At 41.6% G+C, this 14,634-nt stretch overlaps 1 protein-coding gene and 1 long non-coding RNA gene across 50 annotated transcripts in view; one reads left to right on the top strand and one right to left on the bottom strand.

Annotated features, from left to right (window-relative positions):
* Positions 1 to 14,634, top strand: part of YTHDC2 (YTH N6-methyladenosine RNA binding protein C2) — a 226,249-nt gene that overhangs the window by 10,527 nt on the left and 201,088 nt on the right. For 27 of the 49 annotated variants that reach the window (XR_014838547.1, XR_014838549.1, XR_014838546.1 and 24 more), the window contains exons 1-2: positions 1,005 to 1,158; positions 9,688 to 9,770. The gene's annotated coding sequence lies outside the window, so the exon portion shown is untranslated. Of the gene's footprint in view, positions 1 to 1,004; positions 1,159 to 9,687; positions 9,771 to 14,634 lie in introns of those variants that run through there. The other 22 variants (XR_014838550.1, XM_085014249.1, XM_085014246.1 and 19 more) reach the window with 2 other exon arrangements.
* Positions 1 to 14,634, bottom strand: part of LOC146405687 (uncharacterized) — an 82,394-nt gene that overhangs the window by 747 nt on the left and 67,013 nt on the right. The window contains exons 5-6 of the long non-coding RNA XR_014838564.1: positions 2,503 to 2,771; positions 1,524 to 1,601 (exon numbers count right to left, since the gene is read on the bottom strand). This is a non-coding gene — a long non-coding RNA (uncharacterized LOC146405687). The remainder of the gene's footprint in view (positions 1 to 1,523; positions 1,602 to 2,502; positions 2,772 to 14,634) is intronic.

The raw sequence follows: 14,634 nt of genomic DNA on the forward strand, positions 1-14,634 counted from the left end.
ACTCAGCAATGAAAAGAAATGAATGATTGATACACGTAACAACCTGGGTCAATCTCTGGACAATTACACTGAGTGAAGGGCCAATCTCAAAAGCTGACATATGATATGTTTCCATTTACATCACTTTTTTGAAATGATGAAAGTATAAACATAGAGAACAGAGGAAGGGCCAACCAGGGGGTGCAGGAAGGACCGAGTGAATAGGAATACAAGTGAATAAAAACGCAATAGGAAGGAGGCTTGTAGGGCTGGAGATGTTCTGTATCTTGACTGTCTCAGCGTCAACATTCTGATTGTGATGCTGTGCTGCGCTTTTACAAGATGGTATCACTGGGAAAACTGAGTAAAGAGTAAATGGGATCCCCCCGGATTCGTTCTTACAGCTGCATGTGAGTCTACAGTGTTCTCAAAATAGTAAGTTTAATTTTAAAAATGGAGGAAGAAAAAAACATATTGAATGGCTGCAAAATATTCAACTACAGCAAATGTTCTTATCTATTATCTTAGTTTCACTCTCTAAACAATGCCATGATGAACTTCCATGCCCATAAAGCTACATATGCCTCTGTCACATTTCCTTTTATATTTTGCCAAACTGCTTTCCCAAAGGCATGTGGCAAGTTACTCTCTTATCAATAGGGCAGGCACAGATGCCTGTCCAAGGACCCCCTCACCAGACCTGGGTGCTCACCTGGTTTCCGAGCTGCTAATTTTGTAAGTGAAAAATAGAACCTCATTGCCTCTATTGGCTTTTTTTTGGTATGAGTGAGGATGAACATTTTTAAATGTTTATAAATCATTTATATCATTTCGTGATTAGTCTATTCATCCAGGACCAAAGGATTCCTCTGACACTTCATGCATGAAGCAGGGGCACAGGAAACATTATGAGCTGGTTAAAAATTGATTGTAATTTGTTAAAAGTTACAGTAAAAGTAACAGGCTTGGGTGTTAGGGGAATCCTGAGGTGAAATATAACCAAGAAATGGAGAGAGTGAGCAGACATAACCAGAGCCAGGTCAGAAGCGGGGTCCACGCATGATTCAAGCCTGGGGGACGTCAGGAAGTGATTTCTGTACAGACAGAAGTATTGCATCAGGGGCTTCATAAATAAAGAGCTGGGTGCAGCCTTTCCCAGAGGAGAAAGGGAATGAGGAGGTGAGTAAACATACAAAAATTGTGCAAGAGTCAAATGGCATAAAGATACAAATGGCAGAAAACTAGAGAGGTTGCCTGGGGCACAAATTTAATCCTAGAAACAAGGTCTGTTGATTCGATACAGACCTATGCTGTAAGGCAAACATAGGGTGAGGGCTGTTTGAAGATGTGTGTGACCACAGATGTAAACCAGGGGATGGGAAATGTCAGTCTGGTGAATGTGGATGCCCCTCAAAGAAAATGTGAAAGCAGAAAATTATTTCCACTGCTTATAACAGGAATAAAGGTGCAGCAGAAGAGCTTCTGTTTTTCAGGGAAAAGACACAGGGTTAGAAATGGAGAAAAATTGATCTCTGTAGACCAACCTTCTCAATCTGAAAAACAACAAAGCTGGAGAACCCTCCTCCTGTGACCACACATGGATAATCGTGTCTCAGTTACACCTACAAGGAAAGAAAAGGGGCCAAAATTATAGAACTTGAGGGATGGAAAGAAGTAAAGACTCTCTACATCTAATATTCTGCCCTCAGCAGGAATGTCCTCTGAAACCTTAGCTAAACTTCTAATAAGGTCATAGATAGCTTCATCCTGGATACTGACTTTGATAGGAATTTATCTCAGCAAAAGATAGCTTCACCTATTTTTGTAATCCTCTAATTTCCAGAAAATTCTTTTTTGAATTGACTCACTATTTTCCTATTTCTGTGTCTCACCCAAAAAGTCCAGTTCTCTCTCTGAAATCACATGAAACAATGACAATAACAGTTTATATTTAATAGGTGCTGGCTCCTTGACACTAGGTACCTTATATGCATTATTCCCTTGAGTTCTCATGACAACCTTAAAAATATGTAGTTTTTATTCTCCTTGCCTTATGCCTTACAGATGAAGAAAGTGAAGGTAAACAAGATGATAACATTCCCAAGCCAATATTTAACACAGGCTTTTGTTCTTAAGTATTTTTTTTTTCAGGTTTTGCTAAGCTGCCTCACAGGTCCAAGGCTGGCCCCTTGTTAAGAGGCCTGTAAGTTTTGGAAGCCAGCTCCTCCCTAAGAGGTACAGATTTCTACCTGTAAAATATTGTTACTTCTGCCTCTAGACACTTCTGCATAAAAATTATGGTCAGATTATATCAAAGGACAGAGAGCTGGCATTTCACATTGCATGAACTGTTTTGTACCTACTTATTCATAGATATGTGTTTAATAGACATGGGCACAATTTCGTTTGGAGACTTGCTTTCATTATAACTTGGTAGTAACTGTGGGGAGGTGACTAATCTTGCCCATTTCTATTATCTACCAAAGCATCTGCCATTATCCACAAAAACAAATTAAAAGGAACCTCAGTGAGTGATCAGTCTCCCTCAGGACAGTTAGCAACAATTGGTCCTAAAGACAGGTTTCCAGGAGTGAACGTAATATGCCGAGGGATCTGATCGGTGTAGAGTGGAGGGAGGTGACATGTTTCCTCTCTCTGGACCCAACATCTCTGATCAGTCTAAGATCGCAGTGGCTCTTGGCAGGCTCTGAATTTTGAGCACTCCATTAGAGCTTCAAAGAGTCAACCTCGAGGCTTCGTCATTTTCACACTTGCTGCTGGTCCATCCCAACCTTGGACAAATTGATTTGAGGTTTTGGTTCACTCAGCGATAGCTTGTCTGTGTAGAAAAGATTATCCAGGTATTTATTTTGTTTTCAAAAATGATACTTGGAGTTCCCGTCGTGGCGCAGTGGTTAACGAATCCGACTAGGAACCATGAGGTTGCGGGTTCCATCCCTGCCCTTGCTCAGTGGGTTAACGATCTGGTGTTGCCGTGAGCTGTGGTGTAGGTTGCAGACTCTGTGGCTCTGGCGTTGACTGGTGGCTGCGGCTCCGATTAGACCCCTAGCCTGGGAACCTCCATATGCCGCGGAAGCGGCCCAAGAAATAGCAAAAAAAAAAAAAAAAAAAAAAAAAAAAATACTTTATGAAAGTCATGGCTTTTTAATAACCTCATTCTTCCTTAGGCTTTAAGTTCAATTTACAAATCCTGTTATTCTAGTTATGCCTAGCAATTTTAGCAGTTACTCTATGACCTTTGAACAATACTTGATCACATTCGAAACTGGTTAATTGAACACTTTCACATATTTTACTTTGCATTTATGAATTTAGTATATTTTATTTCCTTTTAGAGTAATTGGATTGCCTGATTGGCAAACTTTCCCCGGTACTAAGTAATTGATATAAATCTAGGTAAATTAAGTTTATAAATATCATGAACTTTGAGTTATCTTAAGCATTGCAACATTGTACTATACAGTTAGTAAGAATTCCCCTGCAAACCAGAAGTCTGAATCAATTACGTAGACATTTTACATTGAAGCTACAAAGCTATCATTCAAATACAATTCCCAAATATCAAGGTATGTAAAATATTGAATTCCAAGTCTTCTGGATGCAAAAATACTAACATTATTGAGTTTTAGTTTTCTAAGATATTTCTCTATTCAATTTTCAATTCTGAGATTGAAGTATGCTTACCTTCTAAGGAGGGTCAGTACTGTCCTGGTTCACTAATGACCAGTTTTTGGTGAGACCTTGATGAGATGCAACGCACCTTATTTATACTTGATTCCATAATTTCAAGAAAGGTGTGCCATGTGACCCACATCTTTGGATTCAAGCCATACGCATTGTTTATTTCTTCCTGAGTCTACTCAGAAATCTGCAACTCGCTGTTCATGTGCCAAAGTGAGCACATGATTGATTTTTTTGGTCTCATAAGATCTGTACATAACCATCTTCCTGCCCAGGCTGAAAGACCTTTGATCATGACCAGATCCCTGTGTTCTTTTTCATTGACCTTCTAGTATTACAAATAAGAAATTGAATTTTGGATGTCTGCCCGTGACTTGAAGTCAGAGATAATATGAAAATTCTACAACAGTGTTTTGGAATAGTATCAAATTAAATTAAAAATTTTGAATAAACAGATAATTGGATTTATTATTCTGTAAGGGAGGAATCACAATACTAGGTAGAGTATAAAGGTAAAATCTTCTGGTTCTATTCCAGGGATAAAAGGGACAGTATTGTTGTCTAAAGTAAATGGAATTATGTTTATTTAAGAAATATCTATGGGAGTTCCCTCCATGGTGCAGTGCATTAAGAATCTGACTGTAGCAGCTTGGGTTACTGTGGAGGCACGGGTTCGATCCCTGGCCTGACACAGTGGGTTAAAAGATCCAGCATTACCCCAACTGTGGCCTGGGAACTTCCAAATGCTGCAGGTGCAGCTAAAAAAAGAAAGGAATATCTGTGAAAAATTGTCAATTAGAAAATCATAATTGAGCACTCACTGAATGCATCTCCTTGGTCTCCTGGAGAATTGGTTTTCAGCAACTTCAAGGAAGCAAGTGAGGTTGTTGGTGCTCACCACCCAACGCCCACCCACACACACAGCCACCCAATTTCAGAACACCTGGAACCACCCATAAGGCCTGGTTTTAAGTTCAGGGAGATTTATTTTTTTAATTCTAGAATTTTTGCATATATTTGCATGTTGACTTTTAAACATATGGAATCATACATACAAAAATACATTTGATAGCATCTTACTGTTTTGGTGGCCAAACGCAATTCAAAGAATTATCATGTGTAAAGAACTCTAAATTGATTAGATTCTGGAATATAGGAGAAAAATATACATACGGTGACCCAGAGACTTAAAGAAAGAAGACATTTAAAAGCCTTCCTAAATTCACAATGCAGCCATTTAAAACGAAATTTAGGGGTTCCTGTTGTGGCTCAGCAGGTTAAGAAACCAATGAGTATCTATGAAGATGCAGGTTTAATCCTTGGCCTCACTCAGTGGGTTAAGGATCTGGTATTGCTGCAAGCTGTGGTGTAGGTCGTGGTTGTGGCTCGGATCCAGCACTGCTGTGGCTGTGGTGTAGGGCAGCAGCTATGGCTCCACTTTGATCCCTAGCCTGGGAACTTCCATATGCCATGGGTGTGCCCCTAAAAAGACCAAAAAAAAAAAAGAGAGAGAGAGAGAGAGAAATTTTCACCACAGTGTAATTAAATCCACTTTTAAAATATCCCTTTATTAATATTACCTGTAATCCTATATCCAACTCAAAAACAAAAGGGTGTTTTTTCCTCACTCCTTACCCTGGGAATTCTGGGAGATTTCCCTAAGCTTATTGTCAAGCTGCAGAAGCACCTGAAAAGCATCAGATGTAGAGAGCCGTGGAATCTTGACATCCTAATATCACTGAGAAACGTTTTTATGTGCCTGCTGTCACTTTTTGGAAAAGAAAGTAAATGTAAAGCCGTTGACTTCAAAGAGGTTAACGAGGGGGTAGCACTTCCTTCTTGGCTTTCAGTTTCCTCTGAAAAAGAATGTCTTGTGTTTTGGTCTCTTACTTAATGCCCGTTTTTGACCTCCCTCGTTCCCAGAATTCACATAACATCTGTTGCTGTAATTTCAGAATAGATTTCTCTCCTTTCTTCCAATTATAAAAGCAAAACATAACTGTAAAATCAAGTTCAAATGTTCAAAAAGGATGAAAATGTTCCAAAATAACATAGGCAGGTGATAAGCTCTTTCTCTTCTAGATCTTTCTGTTTGTATGTATAACTTGACGTATACCATGATTTGTTTTCAAAAACCAAATTGTTTTAGGGGTACTGCATACAACTTGCTTTTTTTCCCCTTAATGATATGTCGGTGAACTTCTATGTTGGTTTATGCATCTCCCTCTGATTTTGTGTATCTGCTTACTATTCTGTTTTTCACTGAATCATAAATTACTTAACCAGTGCCATATTGATAGGCTTTTAGGTTGTTTCCAATTATGCATTACTATAGATATCTCTGCAATGGTCATCCTTGTGTAAATTATCTTTTTGTCTATTCGTGGGGATTACAGTGGGGAGTGAAGTTAAACTGTTCCTAGAAATGAAATTGTTGGGAGAAGTATATATAATGGACTATTACTCAGCCATAAAAAGAATGAAATCTTGCCATTTGTGACAACATGAATGGACCTAGAAAGAATTATGCTAGGTGAAATAAGTCAGAGAGAGAAAGACAAATACTGTATGATTTCACCTAAATGGGGAATCTAAAAAACAAAACAAACACAGGAAAGCAGAAACAGATTCAGATACAGAGTGATTGCCAGATGAGAGAGGGTGTAGACTGGGCATAACAGGTGAAGGGGGTTAAGAGGTGCAAACTTCAGTTATAAAATATGTCATCAGGGAGTTCCCATTGTGGCGCAGTGGTTAACGAATCCGACTAGGAACCATGAGGTGGCGGGTTCGGTCCCTGCCCTTGCTCAGTGGGTTAACGATCCGGCATTGCTGTGAGCTGTGGTGTAGGTCGCAGACGCGGCTTGGATCCTGCGTTGCTGTAGCTCTGGCGTAGGCCGAGGGCTACACTCCGATTAGACCCCTAGCCTGGGAACCTCCATATGCCGCGGGAGCGGCCCAAAGAAATAGCAAAAAGACAAAAAAAAAAAAAAAAAAAAAAAAGAAAAGAAAAATAAATAAATAAATAAATAAAATATGTCATCAGGATGTCATGAACAACATAGGAAATACAGTCAATAACGTTGTAATAACTTTCTATGGTGACAGATTGGTTACTAGGCTTATCATGTCGATCGACTCATAATGTACATAAATGTTGAATCACTATGTTGTACACCCAAAACTAAGCTAATGCTGTGTATCAACTTCAATACAAAAAGAAAAAGAAAAAAAACTTATTTCACGACATTTGAAAATACCATGAACTTCAAATATCGGTGTCCGAAAATAAAGTTTTATTAGAATTTACACACACAAAAAAAGGGTTTAAGACACAGGAGTGGCCATAAAAAGAAAAAATAAAAGTTTTTATCCTACTATAAGGAGACAGATAGTCTCTGATGAAGCCAGTAATATAGATACTCACATATAATGTTATGTATGAGGTTACAGAAATGAAAAAGTTAGATTCTCTGTTAGGGGAACCTCCAGAACCCATGAATACGTTATTTTACATGGTAAAAGGGACTTTGCAAATGTGATTAAGTAAGGAACTTGAGATGAGCTTTCTTGGAGTATCCAGGTGGCCCCAGCGTAATCAAAGGATTCTTAAAAGAGGGAGGCCAGAGGGACAGAGAGGAGGCAGAGTGATGGCAGAAGCGGAGAGAGATTTAAAGATGCAACCCTGCTGGCTTTGAAGATGAAAAGGGGTGCACAAGCCAGGGAGGGCGTGTGGCCTCTAGAAGCTGGAAATTGCAAGGAAATGGATTCTTCTGTAGAACCTGCAAAAGGAACACAGACCTGCCAGTCCTTGGATGGCAGCCTAGTGAAAGCCATTTCAGACTTCTGACTTCCAGGATTATAAAAGTATAAATTTGTGTTGTTTAAAGCCACTAAGTTTGTGGTAGTTTGTTACAACAGCATTAGAATAAAGAGGATTAGAGAGTTTAATGGAAGGTCGTATTTCAGCTGAGCTTTGATATTTGGGGAGGATTCTGAGAAGCAGAAATGAGAGATGGAATTCCGAGCAAGAGAACAGCATGGGCGAAGGCACAGAGGCGACAAAGTACAAAATGTGTCTGATGGAGTTTAAAAAGCCTGATTGGCCAGTGGGGACCTGCTGTCTAGCACAGAGACCTCTACCCAATATTCTGTGATCATCTGTGCGTGGGAAAAGAATCTGAAAGAGAATGGATGTGTGTGTCTATGTATATATATAACTGAATCACTTTGTTGTTCAGCAGGAATGATCACAACCTTGTAAGTCAACTCTACTTCAATAAAACTTTAACGAATGAAAAACAAACACAAAGCCTGGGAGACTTTAGGGGAGGAGAGCCTGGGAGCCACACACACACACAGGAAACAACCCCTGGCCTTACATGCTCTGCGCTCAGGGAGTCCTTAGATGACCTCAGAGAGGAGGTGGAGGGGGTCTCTCTGCAGCAAGGGGAAAGAATTTGAGTCTGGCTGTTCGGCTGCTTTAGGGGAAGGCCAAGGGCACCAGGATAGCAAGAGGCAAAAGCCAGCACTGACAAGAACAGGCAGGGTGAAGACAGGGCACAGGCTAAGGGATGCCTCTAGTGCTGGGCCAAGGAGTATAAGGGCAACTTGGAGATGCATAATATAAGTTGTTATTTGTATTCCTTTGTTCCCTGTGGAGTGAGCATGCAAAGCCACGCTGTGCCTTTTAGCTGCTCCAGGCTGGCTGGTGAGGGGAATGGACAATTCTTGAGACAGGGAGAGAAGAGTCGCCTCAGGCTCTTTGGCTGCACAGCTCACATCCTCAGACCTGTTATTCTGTTTGGCCTGCAGAGAGCTGACGTGTACGGTTGGGAGGCTGGGGTAGGCCTGTTGGGTGGGTGGAATGGTGGAGGAGCCCTTGAGAGCCACGCTGCTGTGATAGAAACCCTGAGGTGGAAATCAGGGCACCTGAGTTACAGACTCAACTTTCTAGCCATGAGCAATGTGAACTTGGGCAAATGACCCTCTGTCTCTGGGATTCAATTTCCTCACCTGTGAAATAAGGGTCTGAGCTGGCCTATGTCTGGCAGCAGTGGGAGACACAGTGCAGCTATGCTGATGACTCCTGACGCATTTCCACTTTGACATTCTGCTCAGAAACCCTGGGTTTCTGGGCTAGTGAAGGTGCTTTTAACATGCACGTCGGTATTGCACGTGGGACAGCCCAAGTCCTTCCTAAGCCCTTGCCCTTCAGTGATCACGCCTTGGGTTCTTTGTTTGCAAACAGCACATCACTGAGCAAATCTCCCTTTCTATGTGGCCCATAGCACAAGGCAGGAATCCAGAGCCAGCACCACTGATCCTCCTGCTAAGTTGCCAGATGGGAGGCAGAGGGCACTGTTGGGTGGATGGTGTTCTCAAAGACGTGATGACTGAGAAAAGGAAAGAAGAATGGGAAACTGCAGAAAGAGGGGAACACAGCAAAATGTGCTTTGATAGTCCATGTAAAAGCACAGCAAAGTGATAGGCAAATAGCCTGAAACAAGCCACCAGCCATGTTTCTAACATATCATCAGAAAAAAAAAAAAAATTGCAGAGGATTCCTCTGGGAAATTTCCATTTATGACCAGCATTCATCTCCAGATGTCAAGGGATTGATCACATGAGTCATCCATTAGGCAAGAATTTTTGAATCAGCCATAGGTTAAGTGCTCTTGTAGCTGTAGCCATGACTAACCCTGGAAATCAAGATTTCAAGGGGGACCCAAGGTCACCATTCAGAGTTCGGTCTGTGTATTTTCCTGGAAAATGTTGGAATACCAGGCCTCTTCCTGAGACTAGATATGGGGCAGGGGAGTTGGTAAGATTTAGAGTTATTCAAGATCAGACATTGTCAGGGGAGTGAAGTGACACAGGAAAACCTTTCAGACAGCAAAATACACAGGAAACACTGCCTTTCTACCCTGGAAAATGTTGATGGTTTTGTGGCACTGGAGTTTTCCTGGTAGATTTAACGGAACCATTTCTTGTGCTCCCATCTAGATTTATGATTTGGTGAATCAGATGGGTCTCCTTGGTGTCATCTTCAATCAAGGAAACTGGAGGAGAACCTGGGGCAGCGACAGGTAGGGTACAGCATAAGAACAAGAACAAGAGTGAAGGGCCATCACTCAGTGGAAATAAGTTCATTTTTAATACATGTAGTTATTGTTACTGTATCAGCAAATTGAAGAAATAAGCCTGTGCCTACCATCTTATTAGTATTTAGCCATTAATTGTTAATTGCTAAAAGATAGATTGCTTCTGACCTGAAAATCCAGAACTTGATTTCGGCTGCCATTAAGAATAACTGCATGGTCATACTTGATGCTTTCATCAAGAATATTTGTTCTTGGAGTTTTCTGATGGCCTAGAGGTTAAGGATCTGGCGTTGTCACTGCTGTGGCGCAGGTTCGATCTCTGGCCCAGGAACTTCTATATGCCAAGGGCATGGCAAAAACAAACAAACAAAAAACCCAAAAAAATATTTGTTCCAGAGAAAAAGGTAGAGAACTCTGAGGGACTTTGAAGTGGATGGTGAGGCAAATAGCTTGCCAACATCCTGGATACTTTGTGTAATTTTCTTGGCCACTATTAATGAGAAGAACAGGAAACCTGCCAGAGAAATGCCCAGCATGGTTGGAGGGCTTTGCCTTGAGTGTGTTTGATTGACGTGTTGGATGCCTAGGAGATTGGGAAGTTGGGTGCAGAAAGCAGATTTGTGTGCAGCAAACCTGTTAATCTCAGCCACACTTTTCCTCCTTGGCCTGGTAACTGAAGTCTTCCTTCATTTCCTGATTTTAACCCCCCATCCTTCCCACCACACTGTTCTGCTGACCCCCTAATGGAGACCTTTCTATTAAAATATTCCAGAAAGTTAGCATTGAGGAAATAGCCTTGGGTTTTCAGAAACACAGTCAGTTCAAAATGAAGTAAAAAGAAAAATGATATCAAGCTGGGAGTTCCCATTGTGACTCAGCTATAATGAAGCCAACTAGCATCCATGAGGATGCAGGTTCAATTCCTGGCCTCGCTCAGTGGGTTAAGGATTCGTCGTTGCCATGAGCTGTGGTGTAGATCGCAGATGTGGCTCAGATCTGGCATTGCTGTAGCTGTGGCCAGCAGCTACAGTTCCGATTTGACCCCTGGCCTGGCTATTTCCATAAGCCATGGGTGTGGCCCTAAAAAGACAAAATAATAATAATAATAGTAATAATAAAAATGGGAGTTCCCATCATGGCTTAGCAGAAACAAATCTGACTAGCATCCATGATGACGAAGGTTCGATCCCTGGCCTTGCTCACTGGGTTAAGGATCTAGCGGTGCTGTGTGCTGTGGTGTAGGTTGCAGACACAGATCAGATTCCATGTTGTGGTGGCTGTGGTGTAGACCAGTGGCTACAGCTCCGATTCAACCCCTAGCCTGGGATGTTCCATATGCTGCAGGTGCAGTACTAAAAAGCAAAATAAAGTAAAATAAAATAAAAAATTTTTAAAAATAAATAAAAATGATGTCAGACCTTGCAGATCTGCAGGGAGAAGATCAGAAGAAAGAGGAGAAGGCTGTTAACCTGACGTTATCACCTGCCTCTCCCTCCATTTTTCTAGACTTTAAGGCCTAGATGTTATCGCATTTTGACGTCTATATTAACCCCTGAACTGTGTTCCTCCCAAATTCATATGTTGAGGTCCTGGCTCCCAGGACCTCCGAATGTGACTGGTTTAGGAGATACGTGTCTTTAAGGAGATGCTTGTGAGGTTGTTAGGGCGTCCTTATAGGACTGGTATCCGTATAAGAGGAAGGAGAGACGCTTGGGCTGTACAGGCACAGAGAAGGGGCGACATGAGGACACAGTGGGAAGGAGGCCGTCTACAAGCCAAGGAGAGAGGCCTCAGGAGAAAGCAGTTCTGCTGACACCTTGATTTCAGACTTCCAGCCTCCAGACTGTGAGAAAATGCAGTTGTTCAAGTAACAGAGTCTGTAGTTTTTGTTATTGCAGCCCCAGGAGACAAAGACAGGCCCAATTGGCAAGCTCCCCAGCTTTGGAGGTAATTTTTCCTTTTAATTCAAACAACAATGACAGTAAACAAACACAGTGATAGTCTGGAATCCTATCCCATGCCAGGTAGAGACGCGGTATTCTCACAGTCTTTTTACCTTCCCACCACCCCTAGTGAACTTTGAAGAATTTACTTCGGGATGATTTTTAATCCATTTAACGACTTGGTCTTCCCTGCACCTCTCAGCCAGCTTCCTTGCTCTGACCAAGACCAAAAGACTGGCACCTTTTGCCATCTCATAGCTTGCTCCCTCCTTAAGTATTGACATTGGACCCTCCTGTAGGGATGTGGAAAATTCCTCCAAGTACCAGAGCTGCTGCAGCAATTCATAACCGAGAACGATGGATGTATTAGGTGGAAGAGGAGACAAATCATAATGGAAAAAGAGACGTTTTAAAATAGGCTGCTAGACAGGCTATTTCCTGGGATCTCCTCCTAGGGGCTTCCACAGCCTGTCTCAGTCCTGAGCTCCCTACACCCTGCTGTGAAGGAGGCCCCTGCACGCTAAACATGGGGCTGAACTTGGTGTCATCTAACCAGCAATAAGGCCTCCAACCTCAGCTTAGCCCCCAGGAAAGGGCAGAATCCTCCTTTATGAAGATGGGATCACAGTGTGACTTATTTTCTGTCCTGGCCATATGGTTAGCAGAAGCGTGTCCCACCTTCTGGAGGACCTCCCCGCACCCTCTCACAGGAATGACTCCCCTGCAGCAAGGCAGTCCCACGAGTCTATGCTTCATTTCTCAAAGTCTGACACACAGTTGTGTCACGAAAGGGAGTAGTTCCACTGGAAAGAATTTATTTGATTCATTAATTAAAAATTAATTAAAGGGAGTTCCCATTGTGGCTCAGTGGTTACGAACCTAAGTAGTATCTCTGAGGACACAGGTTAGATCCCTGGCCTCACTTAGTGCATTAAGGATCCAGCATTGCTGTGACCTGTGGTGTAGGTCACAGATATGGCTCGCATCCTGCCTTGCTGTGGCTGTGGCATAGGCCAGCAGCTGCAGCTCCAATTTGACCCCTAGCCTGGGAACTTCCATATGTCACAGGTATGGCCTTAAAAAGCAAAAAAAAAAAAAAAAAAAAAATTAAGAAAAAATCATAAAATGTCTGGTGCATAAGAGACTCCATTCTTGGATTTAGTAGCGAGCCAAAGAATTGTGCCTCAGAAGATGGCTTTCCCAAAGGGTTTCTTGATAGTGGCTGAAAGTTGTGAACAAATAAGAAAAAATATCTTTCCCCATAAAGAAGAACATTTAGGGATAAGGAAAGACATCACTCAAAAGTATATGCTTTTCTCATGTTCTTCTTTCCCAGCTGTCATCTTCTAACATCCCTACTGTAATGATGACAACCATAAGACAGACTGCTAACTGTGCTTCACTGTAAACATAATAACAGCAGCAACTATGAGAGTAACAATAACACAGACACCATCTACTTAGGTCTTAGAATATGAAGGCATTGCCTTATGGCTTTACAAACATTATCTTGATTAGTCTCCACCACAACCTATTCTGAAGTAGGCAATAGCACCTCCATTTTCTGGATGGAGAAACTGGGTTTAGAATGTGAAGCAAGTTACCCATTAATCTCACGTCTCAGAAAGCATTCTTTTTTTAAAGTACTTTTTTCTTCCTAAGCTGATTCCAGGCATATCTTTTCGTCTAAGAGAACATGGTATTGATGATATTTTTCTTAACTGGATACTGGCATTCCTTTTGGCCAGGGTCATACATAATGGCAGTTTGTTTTTCCCAAGAAAACCTAGTATCTTGAATTGATTTTGGAAACATAAAATGGTTTTAAGGTCAGCTTCATTTAAGGTGGTGATTTAATTCACTTGGGCCAAGATTCCATGAGAGGCTTGTAAGGCTATGACCCCTATGCCACGGGGGTACCAAGCTGAACCAGAGGCTGCCCTGCTTCAAGGATTTTGCATTAGTATGTCACTAAAGCCTCTGCTTTAGGGACGAGTTCCCTGGACATAGCACATGCTCACTGTAAAATGTTTCAAATAGAGTACTTTGGGATGCTAAGCTTATCCTTGGTACTCTGAGGATAGATATCGAATTCAACCACTTGATCCATTTGAAATGTCATCTGGAAACAATTAAGGACCAGCAGCTCTTCCAAATGGCTCTTGAGCGACACTCTTGGCAGTTGGTGGCCAAATACTTGTGGGGAAGAGAAAAACCCATTCTTTTCTACACACAAATGAAAATACAGTAATTGCTAAAGCCTGATGACTCCTCAAATAGTCTTTTGGGGAAGGGCCAAGGTGACAGACTGTGTAGGTATTCAGGTCATTAAAAAGCACATACCTTGTGGTGGTCACGGGTCTGAGTAATCCCCAATTTACTGGCAAAACACTGAGGAAAGGGATTAGCAGGTTGGGCAATGATAAACCATGGGCAGCCAAAGGTTGAGGCTACTAAAATTTCTTGGGTTGGAAAATGATGTCAAGAAATTCAGCATTGCACAACAACATCATTTCCAAAGAGAAGAAAAATACTCATATACCATTCAGAAAAACTAACAATCAGAAGCTACTAACATTTCTTGAGTTGGAAGATGATGTCAAGAAATTTAGCATTGCACAACAGGCTCTTATTCAAAAGAGAAAAAAAAATACTCATATACCATTCAGAAAAACTAATAATCACTAGCAGATACTTATAGAAGGCAATATCTACTGGTGGGAACAATGCTATTATTTATTTGTATGTTTCTTAATGCTCAAAATCTTATGAAGGCTGGTTGGCAGTGAAGGAAAAAAAGACAGTAATGTGCTAGTGTGGCATTATTCCAGCTCCAAATCCAGTGGGATCATCCCAGTCAGGGCTATGTTGTAACCCTCATAGATGTTTTGACCTTTGTGAGCCTC

Source organism: Sus scrofa, chromosome 2 (genome assembly GCF_054392235.1).
Source record: "Sus scrofa isolate SSC_HxYL_T2T_F1_AM1 chromosome 2, Sscrofa_HxYL_maternal_Yorkshire_Landrace_v2.0, whole genome shotgun sequence".
Lineage (NCBI taxonomy): Eukaryota > Metazoa > Chordata > Mammalia > Artiodactyla > Suidae > Sus > Sus scrofa.